The following is a 25,443-nucleotide window of genomic DNA, read 5'->3' as shown; positions in this document are numbered from 1 at the left end:
ACTGATCGTTAGCTGGCCAATGTTAGCCAACCATCATCACTCAAGTCATGTTGCCACCCGTTGAAGTGATATTCTTGTCTATCGACTTTACTGTGACACCTACATTCTAACTTAGTTAGCATTAAGAATCATTATTAATCTTAGTCATGAATCTAAATGAAATATAAAAATATTTAAATTAAATATTGAATGAAGCAAGTAGAAACCTGTTGTCAAGGCAGTTGCAAACTAACATTAAAACATGCAGAAACTGAGTTTACATTGTCAGCTTGCAAGTTAGTAATGACCTTAACTTAACTACCTAACAATAACTCAAAACAATATAACTTAGCTATGTTTTAAATAATAAAAGCATACACTGGCCTTACCTGATATTTGAAAATATTTTTAGCTAGCTAGTTTCCTGGAGATGATGATCACACGTCAGTCTTGCCTGCCGTCTAGCTGGCTCAAACGTTAATGAACTATCTTCCCACCTTCTTTGACTCAGCCTTCTATATTGCTAACTTAGCTTAGTTAGCTAGCAACTGTTGAGGTCAAAGTGGTCAGAAGTTCACGTGTTGGTAGTTGGTTGTAAACGTTTCCTATGTTGTGGAGTGTGCCTTGTTAAGTACACGCCAGAGGGGAATGAACCAAAAATACCGACTGCATGACAGTTCAGAAAGTCAATACACTAGTTCATTTTAATAGCGCGGCGTGAAAGGTGAATACATGTATACACTATGTGTCCTTGCAACCGGTAACTACAGCCAATGAACGAGTCCTTTACGAACACCCCACTCTTATGGGCGGTCTCTAAGGCACGGATATCTCGGTCATTGACCCCAAAGAGCGGACTGTGGCTGTCATTGAGTTCATGGTTCATACCAGGAGGAGGCGTGTGTGTAGGATATATTACGAGAGAGAAACATGTTTAGTATTACACTGTATTTTCAGTTTAGAAACGCAATTTAAAAGCATCTTTATATCAGCGTTACGTCTCGCTGAACGTTGTGTAGCTGGTCTCTTAGATGTAGTCAAAATGAGAAAAAACACAACATTCTCCTTTCGGATCCATTACAAAAAGCCCACGTTATGCAGCTCCTCGTTTGAAAGACTGCCAAAGCTGGAAAGCTAGACAAGTTTTACTACATAGTTTACCACAGCAAATTACTATAATTTCACATGGATCAGAATGCACGTCAGTGCAAACATTACCATACATACAAAGATCTATCTACAGATGGCAACATAATTAATTGGACAGTGACACATTTTTTGTTATTTTGGTTCCGTGTACTCTAGCAATTAGATTTTTATTTTTCCCTTTTTTTCCTCCCAATTTGGTAGCCAAGTGTACCCCGTCTGATTCAATTAGCGCTAGTATTAGATACACCGCCTAACCCCTCCCTCTGGAGCAGGGAGCCAATTATGCTGCTCCACGTGAGCCGGCCAAACTTGGCTTTTGGCAGGACCGGGAATGGAACCCCGGTCCCCGGTGTGCAGTAAACTGCAGTCGCAAGTCTACTGCATGTTAGCCTGTTGCACCACCGCGGCCCCCTAGCACTTTGATTTTAAAAGATACAAGTATTTTCTAAATTGGGTTCACAGATGAGTTTCGTTAGGCAGATGTATTCATTTATGTCGTTGGAGAATGCTAAAGAGAACTGTTGATGTCTTGGCTTGATTCTAGACTTTGCAATTGCCTTTGTTGATTGCTGTTGGGGTGTGACAACATGAGGAAGACAGTAGTGTTGATGCAAATTAAGCTGGCCGTCACAAGGCTCAGAAATGAAAATCAATCAGGAATCAATCAGCAAAAATCCTGGGCATGCCCAAGTCTACAGTTTTGTTCATTATTCATAACAAGAAAAAAAAAAAACCGACTATGGTGAAGAAAATACCCCAGACGGTCAAAAAGTGAAAATTCCTTCACTGGCTAAGTCAATCACCAGATCTGAATCTGATTGAACAAGCAGGAACTGAAGATTACATTACATTGCATTAATGGCATTTAGCAGACGCTCTTATCCAGAGCGAAGGAAGTACAATTTCAACTGCTACCTGTACAACAAAGATAAGGACCAGGGCCTTTTTTTTTTTTTTTTAACGAACAAATAAACAAACAACAAAGCAAAAGTGACCAAACTTAACTATCCAAATACTGCTTACCTAGCCAACTAAAAATACCGATACACAAAGTAAATCACAAAGACAACAATTAAGGTTCACAGGGACGGGGAGAGGTGCTACTTGAATAGGTGCGTCTTCAGTTTGCGCTTGAAGGTGGGGAGAGATTCTACAGTTCTGACCTCAACGGGGAGTTCGTTCCACCACAGTGGAGCCAGAACAGACAGTAGTCGTGAGCTTGAGGTGGAGGTTCGGAGAGGGGGAGGTGTCAAGCGGCATGTGGAGGCTGAACGAAGAGGTCTGGCGGGGGTGTAGGGTCTGATGATTTTTTGTAGGTAAGCTGGGGAAGACCCCTTAACTGCTTGGAAGGCTAGCACCAATGTTTTGAATTTGATGCAAGCCATGACAGGCAGCCAGTGGAGGGAAGTAAGCAGGGGGGTGACGTGTGAGTATTTGGGAAGGTTGAAGACCAGACGAGCTGCTGCATTCTGGAGGGCTCTGATGGCGGACACTGGGAGGCCAGCCAAGAGGGAATTGCAGTAGTCCAGGCGGGACAGAACCATCGCTTGGACCAGGAGCTGGGTCGAGTAGGGGGTGAGAAAGGGGCGGATTCTCTGTATGTTGTATAGGAAGAAGCTGCATGACCGGGTCACCGCCGCAATGTTCTCGGAAAGGGACATTCTGCTGTCCATCACCACGCCGAGGTTCCTTGCACTGGGTGATGGCGTGAGTGTGGTATCCCCGAGAGAAATGGAGAGATCCAGATTGGGAGAGGTATTAGCAGGGATGAATATCATTTCAGTCTTTCCTGGGTTGAGCTTTAGATGGTGGTTGTCCATCCAGCTCTGGATGTCACTCAGGCAAGCAGAGATACGGGCTGAAACTTGTGTATCAGAAGGTGGGAACGAGATGAAGAGTTGGGTATCGTCCGCATAGCAGTGGTAGGATAAGATGGCTGCAGCACAGGCCTGGCAGAGCATCAACAGGGAAGATACCCGCCTTCTGGTGACGTCTATGCATCGACTTCAAGCAGTCATTGCATGCAAAGGATATGCAACCAGGATATGCAAGTAAATGATTACTTTCTCCTACTTTATGTTAAACTGGTGGGGAGACTATGTACAAAAGGTTCTATAACACCCTCAATTTAAAGCTGCACTTCATTTTACCATTTCAAACTCAAAGTGCAGTAACAAAAAATGTGTCACTGTCCAATGAATTATGGTGCTCACTGAACGTTAATGTAGCAAAGTGAAAATAATTGAGTGAATTTACAGACTGAATTTGTACGATAGCAGAACATAGAAGTATCTTAATTGTATCACAGAGATATACTGCCATCTATTGGTGAAGATCGTATTTTACAACTCCAGGGTTGAAAGGGGAGATTATCTGCCCAAACAAATGTCTCTTCTCCAAATCCATCCATCCATTATCTTAACCCGCTTATCCTGAACAGGGTCGCAGGGGGGCTGGAGCCTATCCCAGCATACATTGGGCGAAAGGCAGGAATACACCCTGGACAGGTCGCCAGTCCATCGCAGGGCACACACACCACTCACTCACACACTCATACCTATGGGCAATTTAGACTCTCTTCTCCAAATGGCCAACCCAATTTATCAGGAAGGCAGATCCACTGGCTGTTATCCACAAATCCGAAAATTTTTCAGGCTATTTTTTCTATTTTGCTAATATTCCCCTTCATTTTGCAGGTCTCATTGGCAAAGAAACAATTATAAAATAATCTGCCAGATGTCTGGATTGTAAAACTGCAAATTGCAAGTGTTATAATAATAATAGTGTCATTATTGTGTCAGCTTCAATGTCATGCTCCATTTTTTGGCAATATGTTTAGATTTTATTTTTCACTGCATCCAGTCAGTATTATTTGCTTGGCTTTGATGTTAAATTTTTGCAATTTGTCTGACCAGAGGGTGATAAGTGTTTAGTTACCTTTAAATCAGCATTGAAAAAATGAGTAATACAGGATATCAGCAATGTACTGTATATAATAACCAACCACACTTGTTATTGATACAATAACAGCCTATTCCATAGGCACTTGATGTATATTTAATACTGTCCAGAATTTTGTCCAGAAAAAAATGAAATTGAAATGAGTTTTCTACTGAACTAAAATTGAACTGAAACAGTTGCTGTGTTGTCTCAGGTACATTCCCAGATCAACGCTTCCACAGAAAACAAATGGATGAAAAGGAATTGCAAATAATTTTGACTGTCTACTCATAAGGTTAGAGTATCTTTCACTCACAAACTAATAAAGGAAGGGCTGCATTATTTGTACACAGTACACAGCACCACCTACTGGGTGCTTAGTGCACTGCATGCTCCTGTGCCAAAGCCTGGTTTCATTTGTACAGAACCAGGTACGGGCTATTGCCATCTCTTATGGTGACTCCTGTAGGTTTTTAAATTGCTTTTCAACCAACATTCAGAAAGCCAGGCGAGTTGAATTCCCATACAAATAGTTATTTAAATAAATGACTTAAACCATGCAAGGAAATATATAAATCTGTACCCTTCCAAGGACTTTCATCAAATACCTCTCAGATCCACGTGTTAAAACGGGCAACAATATCCATCTTTTAGTCCTGGAGACAGACTGAGGTTTTATTTTCTAAGTAGTTCAATCTTGTTTGACTTCCAAGATTTTGGCTGTTGAACATGGAGGAAACTGAATGATTTGTTGCATTTTGCAACAATTTTGTGTATATTGAGGGGGTGGGAGCATTGGGCTGTTAATGAGATTACATATTGCAAGGAGTTAGTATGTAATTAGCCACAGTATAATTAATAGTATGTAGGCTACCTGGCCACAGCATAATTACAGCAGCACCCTACTTAAAATACATGCACTGATTTGCAATTGCATGTTTGGTTCTGTGCCAGTTTTAATATACTTAAGTTTCCGTTTTGGTCCTCTTGAATATGCGCCTCATCTCCAAGGGCTCAAGAAAAATATATTGGAAACGAGCAGATGACTGACACCTGGAACACAGGTGGTTCAGGCTCCCATCCAATCAGTGGCTTTGAATAATGAAGCCTCAGTGGACTGCCATTCTGTGCTTAGCAGGAGACAGCTGTAAAAATAGATTGGTACATGGCACAACGACTTCGGAAGAAGCGCTAACCCCGTGGGCTTAATTCCTACCACTGCTGACCAAAACTGCATACTAGCGCTACTAAACGTACTAAATTAAAATACTACACAAATCAGGCAAGTCAGGCGTTTTCATTGAAACGTAGTAGGTGTAGTATGCGATTTCAGACGCAGCCCAAATTTGACCGAGAGCCAGGGGTCCATACTCCTTTTGGGTTTAATTTTAACTGGGGGAGGAAACGGGTTCCTAATGAGTCATGTGCCAAGAGATAATCTTTTGAATTAAGGTGCAGTCGGTATTCTATCCCATAGTCCGATATTACTCTGAATGTAACGTTATTCATTTTATTAATTGAAACTAAACACGTGTATGGTGAAACGCAGTGGAATGTGTTTCCACCAACTTTAGTTTAAGAGACTGATTACGCTATAAGGAATTCTTAGAAATGTCTTTGGTAATCGAAGACGTCATACCCTAACGTTATATCATAAGATAGAACAATATTTTAGTATAGTAGGCCAATCCCAATCAAATACATAAAAGCTGCGAGGAAACAGTCATTGCCATAAAACATAATCAAGTAATTCGTAGCCAAATATAGGTTTAGGTGAAATGATGGGTTATGAAATGGACTGCAGAAATACGTTGCAAATGTGGCAATAACCACATTGTATCAATAGTCTGTGGGAAGTAGCCTACTCTGTGAAGCAAGTGCACCCAGCAAAGTTGGCTAGCTAAATCTTTCAACTGTTCAAGCATAACATATGAATGAATAAATCTAATCAACCAGGAATTCACTGTCAATGCAGGCACGTTATTAGCTAAATTTCTACTACTACTAATACTTCGGTTATATAGCAAGCTAACGTTTGTTATTGTGACAATATCCGTGTCAGTGTTCACGTTTTCCGCAGGTCGATTATGGCCCCAGCGCTGCTTCAGGATCATCTAGCTAACAAAACTGTGTAGCTAGCTAAAAGCCTACCGAACGGTCAGACGCTCCATCATTGACACCTTCCCGCCACGGGCGCACAGCAGCAGGAGTGATCGCGCCACTTCTCGTCTTCGGCGGGAGTTGGGGTTGGAGATGTATATGAAGGAGCGGGGCGGGGCCTGGCGTTGGCCTTCCTCCCCCATGTATTTTTTTTCCGAAGATGACGTATGCAGAAGAGGGTAGCAACAGTTGCCTCGAGACCCCCGCGCGCCATAGTGACTGTAGTCGTGGAGACAGTTACTTACCAACGGGAGCAACACGCAGCAACAGCAGCAGCAACGGGAAGCGAGTGAGAGGGAAGAGAGAGAGAACAGCCAGGGCAGAACTTAACACAAGGCTAAGGTGACTATATCTTTACCGAGTAGGTAGTTGCAATTAATTACTTTTAACTTAGGATAACATGAAAGTGATTGTGTGTTCTTTCTTTCACAACCCCCTTTCACAGTTTGCTGGCTATACTCATCCCGAACATGTAGCTGGCTAGTTAGCTACATCTCGTACTAGCTATCGCTAGCTCACTATTTAGCGAGCTTGCAAGTGGCTTGTGACGAGAAAAAATGTTTTGGCGAATAATAGTTGTTAGGAGTTGTTAGGAGTCTGACAAGATAGTTTTGAATCGTGTGCGTGGTTTCAAATAGCTAGCTAACAATAGCTAGATAACATGACACGATTATCGCTTGATATTAACTAACCATTAGCTTGTAAACTAGCTAGCGAACATCACGAGCATATTCTAGAGTTTCTGGCTAGCAGGCTAGCTAGTAAGTTAGCTGACTTTTCGTGAAAAGGCAAGTTAGGGGTTAGTGATAGTTCGCCCTTGTTCAGAATGGGGACTTTCTGTCATTTGCCAATCAAAGTAATACAGTAGCAAGCTAACTTGCGAAGTCTTTGATTTACGAAATATTATATTAACTATTTAACTGAGTGCGAATTACGCAGGGGGGGGTTGCCCCCCTCCCCAATTGAACCCCCTGAATGAAGTAAAAACAAAAGGTTAGGGGGTTGTAGCCAAACAAGAAAAAGTTACTTGGTACCTCGTTGACTTGGTTTCGCAAGCGAACAATGCGTTTCGATGTACGTGTGCCTCCAGCGGCACACGGAATATTCATGAGATTAACTTCAATTTTCTTAACTTCCACTTTCTTTGACGTGCATCGGTTATGTAAAACGCTCACGTCTTACGTTTTGTCGGCTAGCGTTAATGTACATCAGTGTGTGACGAACAGTACTCTCTGTCTCAAATGTCTGCACTCATGTGTGGACACCAGATAACTTCAGCTTTTAAAAGGAAAATAAATTCTTATTTGTTTTTTTAAATCGATGTATGATTTAATGTCATATGTGAACACTGATCTCATTCATATTAGTTGCAACGTATACAAACTCTTCCTTGCTGTAAGTGTACAAATATGTATATATTTCTGACCATTTTATGTTCTGAATATACCTGTCCACACGGTTTCTTGTCACCTAAACGTAATGATCAGAAATGAGTTGTTGACATCCACATTTCCTTCTGGCTGGTGCGATTCTGTATTCACTCCGCCAGCTAATTTAGATGTCATCCAACAGGTAGCTATGCCCAATTGCAAAAACTTGTTGCTGAAGATACAAATGACCTGTCATCCAATTTATTTCTAAGACGTAGTAGATTCGGGTGTTCATTATGCCTTCCTCCCGAGACTAATCGCTCTGATTTGCATGAAATGTATATGTGTATTAATCTGGTATGCCCTAAAGCTTATAGCTTTGCATTTTTTATTTTTATAATTTTTTCTTGGATTTCATTCACACAGAGGGATCGTTTAACCTCGTGAATACGGTTTAAGGAATCGGTGTGCGAAGAAATAATATGTATCGGTGTACCAGACTTTGTCCATTCGCTATTTAGGATCGCAAAGAACAAGCCCACCCAAAAAGCGTGGTTTTTCGCTCCGCTTTTGTTGTCGTGTAGCCTGGGCCTTGTCTTTACCTCTGTGGCTTGAGCCCTATTCCTCACGGTAATAAGAGGGGTAAGTAATTGCCCTTGCGGGTAGCGCGGTCGAAGGGGAGGCCATTCGACGCGTCGCGGCTCGGATGAACACCGCGACCCCTGTCGGTGCAGCGTGTCGCGCGGTCCGCTAGCGCCGGGGTGATGAGTCAGTCTACTGGGGGGGGTGAGTGGAGAATCTGATGACAGAATCCCCCCCCCCCCCCAAAGTCCGACAGTAGAATAACCTGCCAGAGTGGCAGAGACTCCCCTTTTGTGTCTCCCCTCTCACCCGCTCAGCCATTTTGTGTTTGATGGTCACTTTTTTTAACCCCCCCCCCCCCCCCCTTGTGTAAGCACAGCCCCCCTTCATTATTTCCCCATGTGCAGCTAGCTAGTGCAATGAAAAGTGCATTGAACTAAGTGTGTTTTTTTTCCAGCTAATTAAGAAAAAAAATCTCCACATGGGCCTTTTTAAATTGGAACTCATCAGATGCAGTGGCTGTGTAAGGTGTGATTCTTGCTGTGCCGTGTGGGGATTTTGTGCAAACTAAAGGTAGATGATCACTGTCTTTTACCAGTATCTGAGGTATACACTCAGTGACCACTTTATTAGGTATTTATGAGACTTATTTTTTATACTTAAGTCTTATGCTGCTGTGGCATATCCACTTAGACATTTGTTGTGTGTGCAGAGATGCTCTTCTGCATAACACTGTTGTAATGTGTGGTTATTTGCATTGCTGTCACCTTCCTGTCAGCTTTGACCAGACTGGCCGTTCTCCTCTGACGTCTCTCATTAACAAGGCGTTTCTGCCCGCAGAACTGCTGCTCACTGGATGTTTTTTTGTTTTCCGCACCATTCTCTGTAAACTCTAGAGACTGTTGTGCATGAAAACCCCAGGCTATCAGCCGTTTCTGAGACATTGAAACCATCCTGTCTGCCACCAACAATCATTCCACGGTCAAAGTCACTTAGATACAATTTTTTTCCCCATTCTGATGGTTGATGTGAACATTAACTGAAGCTCCTGACCCCTATCTGCATGATTGTATGCATTGCACTGCTGCCACACAATTGGCTGATTCGCTAATGGCATGAATAAGTAGGTTGTACAGTTGTTCCTAATAAAGTGCTCAGTGAGTGCAGGTTTGCCTTACCGATTAGCTAAACGTAGACCACCAACTGCTACGAGCGTATGAGTGACTAATAGACCATTGATTTCTGAGTGATATAGTGGAGGTAGGACTGTGAGGGTTTGAACTCTGGTCACCAGGTTGCCCGGCGCGTGTCAGGCACAGCTCACCGCCGTTGACCGGTCGCACCTGTTCAGCCAAGCTGTCGCAGCCAGGGGCTCATTAGCCAGCCTCATTCACCACAGCCGAGCATCGTCCAGGTGTCAGCACTAATTCCGCTTGCTATGCTATTGATTTCTCTTTAGAGCTGAGTGCCCATACCAGGGAGAGCCATGGTGATAATGAGGATAATAGGTGCAGCTAGCTAGTCGGGGGTGATTTTGGTTCTCTTTTGCCACCCCCCCCTTGCATCTCCTGGGAGATCTTGGATTCTTAACCCTGTATGGAATGTTTTTTTTTTTTCGGTTTTGGTTTTCAGTGTTCTAGAACTCCACGGCATTTATTTACCAGTAGTGATTGTGACATCAGCATTAGAATGTTCCCTTAAGAATCTCATATTTGTGACATTCGAGTGCTCCGTTAAGAACATTCTAATCTCACATTTGTTTTTTGTTTTTTTAAGATATTTTTTAGGCCTTTTTCAGCTTTATTGGACACAATGAGCATGCGGTCAGTGCTCTGCAGGCTGCGCCACCGAGACACCCCTAATCTCACATTTGTGATCTCACACCTTAAAGGTTAATGAATCGAGGTGTGTTAACGCAACTCCCCGCTGAATCTGTTGACGTGTGCATGGCAGGTTGTCTTCATTGCACGTTTGGGGTTTTGTTGGTTCGCTTGTTTGCTTGCCTGTTCTTTTTGTGTGATTTCTGCCCGCGCGTCTTGCCATGTTGCACTTGATGTAATGAATGCACATCTGAAGTGCTCTGTGAAACTTGGCTCTCTGGAGTGTCAACTGTTGTTCAAAAGTCTGCATGGCGTGAAAATCCCTCCGCTGTTTAACGGAGGTGCTCCAGGTAATGAGTTCTCCTGGACGCCTGTCTGCTTCCTTTTCATCCTTTCAGCCAATAGCCAAGTAGTTTGCATAACAGTAGGAGCCTATTGCGCTACACTGTGCTGTAAATGTGGCAAATGGAAATGCTGTGTGTGCTATAGTGTAGAGAAATTCTAATAAATAAGAATTGGACTGAACACTAGTGTTTCATGAAGAGTAATTTTTGCAAAAACAATTTGCAGGATGCCACAGTGTACAGGTAGATCTAGTGGAGTGGGATGCTGTGTGTTTGTTAACTCTGGAAAGGTTCTCACACACACACACACACACAATGCGCTTTCCGTGCCTGGTAAACATTGGGAAACCTGATTGTGTCATTAATGTAGCACATGGACCTGTTTCTGCAGCGCCTCCAGCCTAACCACAGTACATCAGCTCTATCTAAACCACAGGCCTTTAATGGCAGTGCACGCATGCACACACACACAGGCATACACGCACACAGGCATACACACATAGGCATACACACACACAGGCATACACACATGCTTGTGCACACACACACACAGGCATACACACACGTTTAGGCACTCACACACACTGACACACTCACGCTCACACACACGCTCACACACACGGCCTCCGCACGGTCTCCAGCTCTCTGATAATTGCGTTGTTGTGGCATCACCATAGCGATGGCGTGCGCGCGCTCCAGGCTTTGCGCCGCGTCTCCGCGGCGCACTAGCGCGTGGCGTCGCGCAGGGGTCCGTGCGGCGGAGCGTCATCGCCGTTGACATGGTTACCCTTCACTTTAACTCAGCCCGTGTGTGCTGGACGCGGCACCACTGACTCATCACTTGGCACGGGGTCCAAAGGTCTGCACGTAGCTCGGGGACCACGGCGATTTGAGAAGCAACCGGCTCCACTCAACCCCCGCACTACGACTGACAAACGCCAGTCTCTCACGTTCGAAGTCTGCGGTTTGAGTCCGCGTTGTATTCCGACTGTGGGGAGAGGGGGGGAAAAAAATAAAACTATTTTTCCGAATTCTTCCCGCACTTGTTATGACAAGGCCCTGCAGTGAATTCCTGACGTTGCGTTTTTAATTCGGTCACACACCCAGCTCGGAGAAAATAAAGGATCGGCAGCGAAACCCCGGCACTGAAATGCGAGCGTGGGGCTGGTGTGTTGGCATGGCAACCCCGTACACAAATACACCCATACTAATGCAGGAATCTGGGGAGGGGTATTGATGTGGTGTTCTGTGAAAAGTTAGTGTTTTTAATCGGGTTATTTTCAGCACGCTGTGCGCGGAGGCTGGGCATTCTCTGAGCCTGCTCGGGCAGGTCAGGAGAACTGCTCCTACTAGAGAGAGGGAGAGGGAGAGTGAGAGAGAGAGTGTGTGTGTGAGAGAGAGAGAGAGAGAGAGAGAGTGTGTGTGTGTGTGTGTGTGTGTGTGTGTGAGAGAGAGAGAGAGAGAGAGAGACTCGTAAGGGCAGGTTTAATCGAGGCTGTTCTCCAGCACACATGCCGCTCTCTCTCAGATCAGTGGCGGCCCGCTGACCTCCGCACTCGGAGCGCTGAAATTCCACACCCGGGAGGATCCCGGCGTTCCTGTCCCGGCACACGGGGCGGAGTGTGGCAGAACCAGCCCTGCCGGTGTCTCCGGGGCAGGGCCCGATCGCACGGGGGGGAACCTTCCGGAAGCAGAGCAGAGTTCTGCAGTTACACACAGGTTCGTCGTCTGTAGCCCGGAGACCAGGCACGGTCATCGTCTGTAGGGTGAAAATATAACCCCTCAGGCTTCTTGCGTCTGCTAGCAACATCCGCTAAAAATGACTTCATTCATAATGCGCCCTATTTACCAGTGGTAACCAGCCCTGTTCCTGGAGATCTACCGTCCTGTAGGTTTTCTCTCCAACCCTCCAGCCCTATCGAAGCACACCTCATTCAACAGCTGCAGATGTTGTTGAGCTGCCAATTAGTAGAGTCAGTTGTGCCACATTAGGGTTGAAATGAAAACGTACAGGACGGTAGATGTCCAGGAACAGGGTTGGTTGCCACTGCTATAGGCAGTGTCTGTCGACCAAAATGCAGGAACCTCGTTTACAAAGCCAATTAAACATAAGATTACATTTTATTTAGCAGACGATTTTATCCAAAGCGACGTACAAAACCGTGCATATCAAGGTCATAGAACAAACAACCAAACTCATCAGATAAGGTACAGTTCATATAGGATTGGTGCCAAGGGCATGAACATATGTCCAGTACACAAGGTAGGTTGGCCGAGAATAAAGAAGTAAGAATTCAATGGTGATATAATCTAGCCCAGTGGTGTCCAATCATGTGCCAGAGTATGCAGGATTTCATACCAGCCAATCACTACACCTGCTGATTTTCACTAATTAACACCTTCAACCAGAAAGAGAGGGAATGCTCTCTCCTGATGGTTGCCATGGTGAGCTGTGTTTCACCCCTCCTCCTCCCCCTCCCCTGGGTCAGACCTCAGCCCCTTGGGGTCCCAGACACCCCCCCCCCCCCTCGTTAACACTTACACTGGCCCCACCTTCACCAGTGTCACCAGCAAACTGGGCAGAGCTTTGACTGGGCCTGCCTGGTACAGAAGTCAGTCAAACCGCTCTCGTCCAATGGAGAGGCTTCAGCGACAGCTCCTACTGTAGCGCCTAATCCTTGTTCCTGGAGATCTACCATCCTTTAGGTTTTCTTTTCAGCCCTAATTTGGCACACTTCTGCTAATTGGCAGCTCAAGGACATGTTGAATGAGGTGTGCTTTGTTTGGGTTGGAGTCAAATCCTACAGGATAGTATATCTCCAGGAACAGGGTTGGGCAGCCCTGCTATAGCTGTTGAATGTGGTGAGCTTTGTTAAGGTTGGAGTGAAAACCTACAGGATGGTAGATCTCCAAGAAAACATTTGGGCAGCCCTGTCCTGTTGTATAGGTCCTGCGGTTTTCAGTCTGGGTTGTATATGACTGGCTGTCCGTACGGTAGCAGACAGTCACATTCTTGGGTACATGGTCACAACATTCTTGTCTCTGAATGTTGAGATTACACTACTGAGCAGATTCATTTCAAGTTCAAGATGATTCTTTTTTTTTACAGCATAGACAGAGATCTAGATAGGGCTTCCCTAAAGATCATTGCGTAATACAGTGGTAACCAACCCTGTTCCTGGAGATCTACCGTCCTGTAGGCTTTCACTCCGACCCTAACGAAGAACACCTCATTCAAATCTGCAGATTTTGCTGAGCTCGTTGAGTCAGGTGTGCCAAATTAGGGCTAAAATAAAAACCCATGAGAAGGTAGACCTTCAGGAACAGGGTCAGTTACCACTGGCGTAATGTGTCATAGGCAGTGCGCTTGCCAGCCAATCGGCTCAGAGGACGGATGACCCCATTTGGCCGGCACTGCTTATAGGCCTGTTTCTATTTTTGATCCGTGTTCAGAGACCCTGCGTGTTACTTCGGGTAAATGTACACCAACCGTTCTGAAAAAAGAAAAAAAAAAACCCACCCAGGTGGGTTAGGTGTCATTTCGTTTTATAATGTGGGCACTTTCGTTGCTTGTAAGATGATTATTTAAAGCTCTCTTTGCACTTACCTGTAGACTGAATGAGTTCAGTAGTTGGCATATTTGAATTAGTACAGCTAGACGTTTACCCTGCTGAAAAAAAAAAAACAGCTCACGCTAGGTTTCGAGACAGCCGTTGACCAGTTCAGACCAGCTCCATACTCAGCATGGTTTGACCAGCTCAAGCTATGTTTCGAAAAGGCTGGTGGCTGGTAATTTCACGTTGGCCATACCTGGACTTCGCACCAGGGCTTTGAAGTCGTTTGGGCTTTGCGTGTTGCTGACGGTCGCAGACGGCAGTGCCTCTGTCGTGATTTGAGCTTGCCAGGTGTCCACAATGCGTTTGGGCTCCATTTTGTACACACACTTCACTCGCTCTTCCTCTTCATCTTGGGTTTGTTCATAGACAGCTCCCCCGTGAAATATCAGCTCAAAGCCTTCATGGCTGTTGCAGAACAGAGCTGCCATGGGTTTGTCAGGAGAGACCGCTGAAGAGGGAACGTGCTTGCGGTGCGGGGGTGGTGTTTCAGGTAGTCTGTCAGGAGAATCGGCACTGTGGGGCGGGGGTGGTGTTTCAGGTAGTCTGTCAGGAGAATCAGCGCTGTGGGGTGGGGGTGGTGTTTCAGGTAGTCTGTCAGGAGAATCGGCGCTGTGGGGTGGGGGTGGTGTTTCAGGTAGTCTGTCAGGAGAATCAGCGCTGTGGGGTGGGGGTGGTGTTTCAGGTAGTCTGTCAGGAGAATCAGCGCTGTGGGGTGGGGGTGGTGTTTCAGGTAGTCTGTCAGGAGAATCGGCGCTGTGGGGTGGGGGTGGTGTTTCAGGTAGTCTGTCAGGAGAATCAGCGCTGTGGGGTGGGGGTGGTGTTTCAGGTAGTCTGTCAGGAGAATCGGCGCTGTGGGGTGGGGGTGGTGTTTCAGGTAGTCTGTCAGGAGAATCGGCGCTGTGGGGTGGGGGTGGTGTTTCAGGTAGTCTGTCAGGAGAATCGGCGCTGTGGGGTGGGGGTGGTGTTTCAGGTAGTCTGTCAGGAGAATCGGCGCTGTGGGGTGGGGGTGGTGTTTCAGGTAGTCTGTCAGGAGAATCAGCGCTGTGGGGTGGGGGTGGTGTTTCAGGTAGTCTGTCAGGAGAATCAGCGCTGTGGGGTGGGGGGGGGTCGTTCCCCCCCCTCCCCGTCCCTCATAAGTCCGACGGAGCCGCAGGTTCCTGACGGACGCGCGACTGATTACTTTCGGTACGGAAGCGGGATCCGTCCCAGAGGATGCCCAATAAAGGCAGGAAATCCTGCCTCGCACCGGAGAGCCGTAACTCACCAGAACGGCGTTTCTCCGAGGCCGGGGGGGGGGAGAGAGACGTCTCGGGGACGCGGGCGGTGACAGGCGGGGGGTTTAAATGGATAATGATGGTCCGCGTTACGCGGGAGACGAAGGAGACCGGGCCTCGCCACTCTGAGGTAGGAACGCCACCCCCCGCCTCCCGTCTGCAGACCAACAGGTTCTCCGTCCCTTTCTATCCGGCTGCCGTTTTCTCTGCAAAGTGCCCAGGCTGCTAAGCAGCCTTAAATGCCACACAGTAATGCAGCCGTGTGTGCTAAGTGGACTGGCCCCGGAGAAAGAACCTGGGGGGTGGGTTGGTAGAAGAAGAAGGGCAAAAAAAAAAAAAAAAAAGTGGGGGTAAAATTAAGGGGGTCTTCAGTTGGCAGGTTGCTAAGCAACCATAGTGTAAGGTAACTATGGGGGTGGGCGGGGGGGGGCATTGCTAATAAACGGCGTGGAAATTCTCGTGCAGCAGGTCGAAACTCGCGCAGATATGAAATGTTTTTTCTCTCGCTTGACTCTCTCTCTCTCTCTCTCTCTCTCTCTCCCTCTCTCCCCCTCTCTCTCTCTCTCCCTGCTCTTGTCGCCTGGGGCATTCTTTACATTCCACCTGGTTTGTATCGTAGCTACACAACTGCTAATTAAATTTCCTGCCACAAACAGCAGACAGGGCCCTGACATTTGCATTACAATGGCCGCTTCTTTTTTTCCCTCCTCACCCTCTCCCGGGCCATTCATCCAGGGACAGTAGAACCAGAGCCCTCCCCCCCTCTCTTCTCCCTGCTCCCCCTCTCTTCTCCCCTCTAAAGAGTTGTACTTTCCCTCCCCAGACAGCTTTTCCCTGGCCGTTTACACCCTTTTCATTGCGGTTTGCGATGTTACCTAGCGTAGTTTACTCGTATGTTTATACGTACTGAGTTTGAGTCGCATTTTAACCGTGTACACACAGCTTGGTGACCGGACGCTACGGTGGCAAAAGTTGCAGGAGACACTGGGAATTCATCTGAGGTTTTCTCAGACTCTTGTTCTAGAGCCCTCCAGTGTTCTTCACCACTCGTAAAGTACACATTTAGTGCCGCTTGACTTTTGCCATTCAGACGCTTGAAATTCAGAAGAAACCATCGACCAGTCTGAAGCACGCTGTGAGAAGTTTAGTCCCTTCCATATTGGTTTAACCCAGTCCATTCTCATGTTGGTTTAACCCAGTCCATTCTCATATTGGTTAAATCCAGTCCATTTTCATGTTAGTTTCACCCAGTCCATTTTCATGTTGGTTAAATCTAGTCTGTTGTCTGTCATAGAGGCAAAGGTTGCTTCAACCTAGTTTTCAACATTCAAAGCTTTTCCAGAATCTCATAATTTCTATCTGCCCTTTGCTCATTGAAATATAAAGTAAAAGTTTCTCGAAGAGGAGTCAGAAGCAGGCTTTGTTCCTATCTGTGCTCTGTGTGTCTGGGCCAACACAGCATTACAACTCCCTGCAACCATTCCCTAATGTGAGGACCGTTCAACAGTATGCTACTGCAAATCCATCATAAAATTTTATTTTTTACCCTTTGGTTTTTTGGAATGCTTTTTCAAAGTTCTAAGTCAGTGTTCTAGAACACTGCTATTGCTACAGTTACCAGTTGTGACCTCACACCAGATCACAAATGTGTGATTAGAATGTTCTTAACTGAACATGCTAATGCTGATGTAACAATCACTACTGGTAATTAAAGCAATGTCCTTGGACACCGAATTAGAATTTTGGGGAAAACAAAAACCTACTCTTCTAAGGGTTAAAAGACCTGATACATTACAAATAGTTGCAGCATTTGAATAAGTTTTCTGACAACTAGCCTATTTGTGCTACTTATGGCAGAGAATGCATCACCTGCATTATTTGCAAATGCCCTTCCCTGAGAGGTAGTAAAGCAGCCAATGGCTGTCTCAGGTTTTCTAGATTCACATTAGCACCATGGTGTGTGCGGATTGAGCAGCAGTGGGTAGATGTGAAAGCCTCACACCCATGTCCCTGTCTCTCCCCCCCGATGTATGTTTGATAGAGAAACGCTTTTTTTTTTTGAGTGAAAATGGTATGGCAGTACAATTTAAGAAACACAAGGGTACATTCCAGGCCAATATTCAGGTGAAAAAGGTATTTGCCCATTTTTTCCACCCGAAAAGGTAAATGCGACCTGCGTTTGGTGATCCTTGACCGATGTCTCGATGGCCGGCGTCTCCCACTGGAGCTCTACTTTAATGAGAGCGCCAGAGTTCCCGACCTTTGACCTCCTCTGTCCATCTCGGAGTAGATCTTTAAAGTCTGTCCGTGTCGGTGTCACACAGCGGACTGCGGGGAGACAGCCGGGGGAGCAATAATCAAGGCCGCACGGACGGTGTTCACCCAGCTCCGGGTTTAAAGCGCTGGTAGGGTTGTGTACTGGACAGCGCTGTTATTTGTGACAGCATCTTGGCATCGTATCCGCTCTTCGCTCGAACCTCAGTGTGTACTTTTGTAAGTAGGTAATGGCGTCCGGCATCCGCTAGCTGCCTAATGTTAAACGTGAATGCGGACGACACGACTTACGGCGGGTCTTCTGTAGAGCCGGGCTGGAACCGCGGCCTCCATTTCGGTGCTGGCAGCTGCAGTCGCACAATAACACATGGACACGGTCGACCGTTTTTGTCATCCTGGTTTGTGTAATCGGAGATGAACCAGAACTGGCGGTGTCGGACTCCTCTCCGTTCTAAACATGGAGAGGAGTTTCTGTTCCTGAAAGCGGACGTGGGCGGGCGAGGTGGCACGTGAACGGGGCCGCTCGGCTGCCCTGTGCGACGTTGCGACATTCTGCGTTCGTCCGGCCCTGTGCTGATCACACGCGAGCTGATCATACTCTTAACTGTGTTGCTCATCGTGACACCCAGCAAATTAGGGTCATAAAGAGATTAAATATGAGGTCAGTTTCAGTTCGGATAATAGTTTGTTGTCATCTCCGCTTGTTAGATAATGGGTCGGTTTCACAGACACAGGTTGAGCTTAGTCCTTTAGTTGTGTATGGAGAATCTCCATTCAACATGTAATTTAGTCTAGTACTAGGCTTAATCTAAAACTGACCCAATGAGTCCTGACTCAATTTAAGTTTTTATCCATATTCCATTAAATTAATCCCTACACTAAATTATGAGGCCACTCCCTGTTGTCCAGTGGCATTTGGCACCTGGCATTTACTGCTGTAATAACGCAGCAGTTAAGTCCATTATGTCCCTGGACAGCCTGGGAAAGTGCTCGGTAGAAAGGGCGTAGGTTTGGGGTTAAGGAGGACTTGCAGCCCCAAGGTGCAAATAATCCTATTTTACTCCTTTTGCCGTGCTCCTTACTTAACACAGAAATAATTAGGGTAGCACTGTGGTAAAACTGTGAACTGAGGCCTTTCGGTTGTGCTGTATCGCTAATGTTGCTCAGGTTACGCAGCTGGCAGTTATGCTACGCTCATGCGGTCGGGTCCTGCTGCTATTTGGCTGCATCTTCACATCGGCAGACTCGTTTAAACCTTTAAGGTGTGAAGGGACAAATGACTGATTGGAATGTTCTTACCTGAACATTCTAATGCTGATGTCACAATCACTACTGGTGATTGAAAGCAATGTAGTTCCAGAACACTGACTTGGAATGAAAAATAAAATAAAACCATGCGTAAAAGCCTACTCTCCAAAGGGTTAAAATCAGTCTGCGGGAAAGGGGCTTATTGTCGCTGCTGTCTTGGTAAAAGCGGGGTTTCTGACTCTTGTACAGGTGGGTCTGAAAGATAAACTCACATCGTAGACCCTCTGCAGTGTTGTTTGTGCAGGGGTCTGTTTGGCATACTCATCATCGATTCCCCCCAGTATTCATATGTAAAGATCAGAGGATTCCCGCTGCAAATCGCCTCGGTATCAAACGAATTTCCAGCTGAAAGGCGGTCTTTCATGGCACCAGGTTTGCCACTGTCACCTCCCCCAGCTGATGCCGCGCAAACGTCGGAACAATGAAAGCCTGATCGCTGCAGGAGGGTGGGGGCATGGGGGGTACAGAGGGTCTGTGATGGCAGGGGGCTTTTCTGTTTGCGCCATCGCTTATCAGGTACAGTCACCCCTCCCCCACTGTGCGAGTTGTCCTTTACTTCAGGGTGCAGTATAATGGAGCATGCCTAATGGTCAAAGAATACATGTAACCCTTTGATTATTATATCCGTATTCTAGAACTCCACTGTTTTCAATGACCGGCAGTGATTGTGACATCAGCGTTAGAATGTTCAGTTAAGAACATTCAGATCACCCATTTGTGATTAGGATGTTCCGTTAAGAATATTCCAATCACGTATTTGTGACCTCACACCTTAAAGGGTTCATCAAGAGCTGCCCCCCCCCCCCTCCCCCCACTATAGCACAGCTGCCTGTTAAGCCTTCACTAGCATGAAGAGTTTATTTATAAGTGCGTGTGGTGGCAGGAGACAGCAGGTTAGGGGAGGGTCTGATGGTGTTGTCCCCCCCTGCACTGGCACCTGGTGAAGGTACTCTGCATCCGCAGACCTCCGCTCTGCCACTGCGGTAAGCTTGGCGTGTTCCTGCCTTCAGCCACAGATCGGCGGGGCCTGTGCCCAATCGTACGCCAGCGAATGTTTCTGTTCTCTAATGAGTGTCAGGTGTGTGTTTTTTTTTTTTCTGTTTGTTGCTGCGCCTCCTTTCACCCTGGAGCTTTCTCTTAACCTGATCTGTGGAGCGCTGTTCCAGCTGGCTCTCTCTCTCTCTCCGTGTCTCTTTCTCACTCCCCCCCCCCCCCCCCCAGCCGAACGGGGTCGGGGTGGGGTTTCAGGGAGGCGCTGACCGTGCCCACAGAATGTGAGGCAGCGGTGCAGCCTGGGAGTTTGTGTTTGGAGCAGACATCGCAGGGGAAAGCGCACACACCCTTCACTGGAAGCCAGTCATTGGTGATTCACGCGGCTGTTCAAACTGGTTCTTGTGAAAGTACAGCGCAGGAGCAATTAGCCCGTCCCGTGTCCACGTTGCGTTCGTCGACAGCTTGCCAAGTGGAGCGTTTTTTATTGAGATCGTCTATGAGATCAGCCTAACAGCGCTGCCTTTCCCACTGTCTCTGTGCGGGCTGACTTTTTGCGGTTTGACTTTTGGTGCAGGCGGTATCGTCCCCGAACAGGCTGGGCTGCTCCTATGGCATGCTCGACGATGCTGAGTCAGAGAGGGTAAAACCCAGGCTCCTCCGACGTGTTAACAGCCCGTATGAGAGCAGACTGGATTCGTTTCCGCACAGTTTCGTTTCAGCTGTAAATAAAAGATGGCAGCGCTAAGCCAACGGGCGGATTGGATTTGGGAAGGGGGAAATGAGTCCGCTGGCGGGCCAAAGGGACCGGTACTGGACATTCACAGGAAATGACTTCTGATTTCTCTTTCAGCACGTTTCCTAGTTTTATTCAAAAGGTTACATACGGCTGAGGTCTGGATTTCATATGGGCCTCATTTTAAAGTTATACGGGAAATACATCTTTACATTTCCAATTAAACACACAGCACATGATATGGTACTTGCTATCAAGAAATTCCTGGGCTATATTCAGTCAATTAAGACGCAAGTTTCTCAGTGCCGATTGGTCCAGATTGCTAATGAGAGCGGAATGAGCCCACCGCAGCCAATAAGAATTCCTCAAGAAGCCGGGCCTAGCCAGCGAAACATCATTAGCCTCCTCCTAAGTGAGAAAAAGCGGTTTGTGTTCATTGTGCTTTCTCCATGGCGACCGGGGCTGCCGGTGTGATTAAAATGCCAGGCCATGTCCGAACGGGAGGGAGGAATGGTGAAAGTGAAAGGTCTAATGAGGAACATGCGTAGTTCTTTAAAATCTCATACGTACACGTGTTTTCGTCAGCGTTCGGACGTGGTTTGTGTCAGACAACCTCCTCTTGTTTTCATCAGCGATTGAAGCTCGACTACTCTATTTTAACGCTCAAATTATGTTGACGTTGTACGACGCCTTTCGTCAAATCGACCCCAAAATGTAAAAGAAACATTTTGTGTGTCGCCTTAATGTCCCCAATAACTTTTATCTCTAAATATAGAATAAATAACTTTTACCTATAAATATAGAAACTCATTTAATGCCTGGGGTGAGTAAAAGTTTGAAACCTGTGGAGCGCGCACTCTTGTTCCCGTCGTTGTGGAGCGCGCACTCTTGTTCCCGTCATTGTGGAACGCGCACTCTTGTTCCCGTGGTTGTGGAGCGCGCACTCTTGTTCCCGTCGTTGTGGAGCGCGCACTCTTGTTCCCGTCGTTGTGGAGCGCGCACTCTTGTTCCCATCGTTGTGGAGCGCGCACTCTTGTTCCCATCGTTGTGGAGCGCGCACTCTTGTTCCCGTGGTTGTGGAGCGCGCACTCTTGTTCCCGTCGTTGTGGAGCGCGCACTCTTGTTCCCGTGGTTGTGGAGCGCGCACTCTTGTTCCCGTCGTTGTGGAGCGCGCACTCTTGTTCCCGTGGTTGTGGAGCGCGCACTCTTGTTCCCGTCGTTGTGGAGCGCGCACTCTTGTTCCCATCGTTGTGGAGCGCGCACTCTTGTTCCCGTGGTTGTGGAGCGCGCACTCTTGTTCCCGTCGTTGTGGAGCGCGCACTCTTCTTCCCGTCGTTGTGGAGCGCGCACTCTTGTTCCCGTCGTTGTGGAGCGCGCACTCTTGTTCCGGTTGCTGTGACTGTGCACGTGTGAGGGCTTTTTGGATTTTTGGGAAATAATGTTTTGTCACTACGGGCAACAAGGGTGGTGCTGCATCAATGGTACCTCCCTGACTGTCATCATAGGGAGGGGGGAAAACATGATTGAAGAAACACCCACAGATAGCTCTCAGGATTGTGTCTTTCTCTCTCTCTCCCTCTCCCTCTCCCTCTCTTCCCTCCCTCTCCCCCCCCCTCTTCTCTCTCTTCCCCGGTTTTAAACTCTGATTCCTCTAGAACTTGGGAAGGCTGAGGAGGTAGAGGTGGCGGTGGGGAGAGTGCGGGGGCGTCGGGGCAAACAGGCCGTCTCCATGGCAACGGCTTAATTATTAGCCAGCTGTCAGTCTGTGGTGCCGGCGGTGACGGATGGCGCTGAGCCGGCGGTGTTGGGCAGGGGTTAGGGGACCGGGAGCCCAGCGCCCCGCCGCCCGTTTGGCGGCAGGAACAGTGGGACCGCCGGCCTCACCCCCCCCTACCCCCCTCACCTCACCCCCCACCGCAGCCGGTCCGCTGGCCCACCATCTGCGGACCTGCGCGCTGCTTTGATTGGATTAGAGGGGAAATTAATGAGACGGGCTTCAAAAGCAACCTCCGCAGCGGCAAGTGTGTGTGTGTGTGTGTGTGTGTGTGTGTGTGTACTTGTTCTTGTGTATACGTGTATGTGTGTGCGTGTGTGTGTGTGTGTGTGCTCTCAGGTGTGTGTGAGTGTGTGTACATGTGTTTGTGTATACGTGTGTGTGTATGCTCAGGTGTGTGTGTGTGTGTGTGTGTGTGTACACTGGTTATGGCTTCTATAATAAAATCAGAGAGGCATAAAACCTGCTGATGTTCTGTCACACAGGAAGAGGGCTGGGGGGTTTAGCGATGCAGTGCTGATAGCGCTAAGTGAAGGCCTCTCTGACTGCGAGCTCACGTTTCCCCAGGTAGCGCTGCGTGCTCGCCAGAGCTGCAGCCCCGCAGGGGGCAGGTGGGTGTGCAGCGGTCCGTCTGTATGCTTGCGTCTGGCTGTACTCGAGTCCGCCTGTACAGGCCCTGCTCCCCACTCCTCAGATAGCAATTAACCCTTCAAGTTGTGACATCACAAATATGTGATTAGAATGCTCTGAACCGAATATTCTAATGCTGATGTCACAATCACTACTGGTGATCTAAAGCAGCAGAATTCTGGAACACTGATTTAGAATTCTGGGAAAAAAACCCATTCCAAATGACCTCCTCCATTCTTCAGAGGGTTAAGGGCCGGAGAGAGGGAGAGCTGGGGGAGGAGGATTAATTGGATTAAGACGGGACCCTGTAACTGATCAGTGGTGAGAAATGACAGGAAGGTTTGGAGAAGAGCCTGGGCGTTGTGACTCAGTCATGCCTGCTTCCGGAGCCGGGGGGACGGGGAGAAGAGGAAGCAGGTCGTGCCCTCTCCCCCCTCCAGGTGTTCCTCTTCCCGGGAAGGGAGTTGTTATTTTGGAGGTTTGTCGGGAATGTTTGGAGGGTTTTGGGCTTCTCCACACGTTTCCCCTGTTTAAGTGAGCCCCTGAGCCGAGGGTTAAAGGGAACAGTGCCACCTCTCAAGCCCATCAAAAAGCCTTCAGAGTTTAAAACTGTTTAATCTTTTCTCTCGCTCTCTCTCTTTTCTCCTTGCTCCACGGGGCCAATTGTGCTCCCCCCCAGTGTCTGAAATTAATAGGTTACATATTTATTGTTGTAAGTTTCTGGTTAATGTGAGATAGAGGGATCAGTTGGGGGATGGCATTGTTTGGTTTGGGAAGTATTCTGTTGGTCGCCTAGCAACAGGCTCTTGGAAACGGGAGTGGACGGTGTTGCCCCTGGCAACCGTTGTTGCTCTGCAAACAATGTGGGCCAGTGCAAACAAGAGCCAAGACTGCGGGCTCCTGTTTTTAATTGAACATCTGTATGTGTTTTTCTGCGATTGGATGTTATTTAAGTTAGATCTGTCAGTGACAGATGTGCTTCAGTTTTTACCAACTGCCAGGTATAGCTTTATATCTCTCACTTATACCTCTGTAAAAAAACTCAGTCCCCTTTTTCTGTTTCTCTCTCTCTCTTTCCCTCGCCTTTTTATTCACCAGTTGAATATAACACCGGGCACTAGCCAATGGCTAGTTTAATGTCCTTTCATGCCTTGTTATATTGGTGAATCATCTTTGTCTGACTGTAGAGTATCTTTGTGCACTGTGACTTGTGTGTAATGTGCGTCTGGTTTGAGTGAAGTTGTGTTTTTGTGGCCGGGGAGGGGAGGGGGGGCAGTTTTAAAGAGCAGTCTCAGTGCTGAAGGGCCCCCCCACCCCCACCCCCGCTGCGCCCCGCTTTTGTGTCCCTCGCTGCAGCCGGTGGGGAATTTGCGTGGCTTTTAACCTCTTCTGGGGCTCCAGGCCGGCGGACTAGAACAGTAGACCCCCCTCTCTGCCCCCCCCCCCCCCCCCTTGCGCTCAGGTCTCTCAGAAACCCCTCTCCACAGAGCATTTGGCACATTTCAAACTTCATCGATTTTCCGTAATAACGCCGTTTTTCTGCCGGAGCGCGGTTCTCTGGTTGGGAAGTGGTGCCCGTACGCTCCCTCCCCCTCCCTCCCCCTGCAGGCCAGCGGTGAAAATACCCCGGGGCTTATCGACCCCTCCGGGCAACAGCCACGCCGGGGGAAGGCATCCAAAGATAACCGGCGGGATTGTTCCGCGTGTATTTATAACCCAACGTTTGCCCGCGGTCAGAGGCTCTCTTAGACGTCCTGAGAATTTCTGCTGTGTTCCTTTCTGTCCGAGCACTTTTCCTTCTGTTTTGTTTTGTTTTGTTTTGTTTTATATGGCCTACGTAGGGTTTAACCTGTTTAGAAATTGAAATCTTTTGTGACTTGTGGCTTAAAAACAACAAAAACAAATTTTCAGAGAGTATTTAGTGTTCTGTTTTTAACCTATGTAGGATTTAAGCACTTTAGTAGCTTAACTGTGCAACTTAGGTTTTGTCTACATATTCTCTCACTATTTATTTTTATTTTCGTTTTTTTGTTTTATATGGCCTATATAGGATTTAGCCTAAATCTCTTAGTAGCCTACTGTCTTTCTTTCGTAACTTAGGCTTTGTTTAAAAATAAATTGAGACAATATTTAGTTTTTTGTTTTATATAGCCTATATAGGATTTAGCCTAAATCTTTTAGTCGCCTACAGTCTTTCTTTTGTAGACTCTGTTTAAAAAATAAAAAAAACAATAAAAAAATAATTATAAAATAAAAAAAATAAAAATAAATATATATATATATAATTTTTTCTTTTTTTTTTCTTTTTATATGGCCCATATAGGATTGATATCTTTTAGTAGCCTCACCACCTTTCTTTCGTAACTTTGTTTAAAAATGAATTGTGAGAGTGTATTTTTTTAAACCAGCTTTGGTGGTGGTTTTGGTGATCTTGAGGACTTCTAAAGGAGGGGGCCAGTTTAGCGCTGGCTCTTGCAGGAGCGTGTTGATTCTGTA

At 47.0% G+C, this 25,443-nt stretch overlaps 2 protein-coding genes across 5 annotated transcripts in view; one reads left to right on the top strand and one right to left on the bottom strand.

The window, feature by feature from the left end:
- Positions 1-6,238, bottom strand: part of acsbg2 (acyl-CoA synthetase bubblegum family member 2) — a 37,789-nt gene extending 31,551 nt beyond the window's left edge. The window contains exon 1 of one of the 2 annotated variants that reach the window (XM_061237941.1): positions 6,220-6,238. The gene's annotated coding sequence lies outside the window, so the exon portion shown is untranslated. Of the gene's footprint in view, positions 1-368; positions 733-6,219 lie in introns of those variants that run through there. The other variant, XM_061237939.1, reaches the window with a different exon arrangement.
- Positions 6,239-6,257: 19 nt separating this feature from the next.
- The window catches only part of rfx2 (regulatory factor X, 2 (influences HLA class II expression)), a 48,784-nt gene continuing 29,598 nt past the window's right edge, over positions 6,258-25,443 (top strand). For 2 of the 3 annotated variants that reach the window (XM_061237944.1, XM_061237942.1), the window contains exon 1: positions 6,258-6,570. The gene's annotated coding sequence lies outside the window, so the exon portion shown is untranslated. Of the gene's footprint in view, positions 6,590-25,443 lie in introns of all 3 variants that reach the window. The other variant, XM_061237943.1, reaches the window with a different exon arrangement.

This window comes from Conger conger, chromosome 4 (assembly GCF_963514075.1).
Source record: "Conger conger chromosome 4, fConCon1.1, whole genome shotgun sequence".
Classification (NCBI taxonomy): domain Eukaryota; kingdom Metazoa; phylum Chordata; class Actinopteri; order Anguilliformes; family Congridae; genus Conger; species Conger conger.
This window is presented reverse-complemented; position numbering and strand designations above follow the sequence as displayed.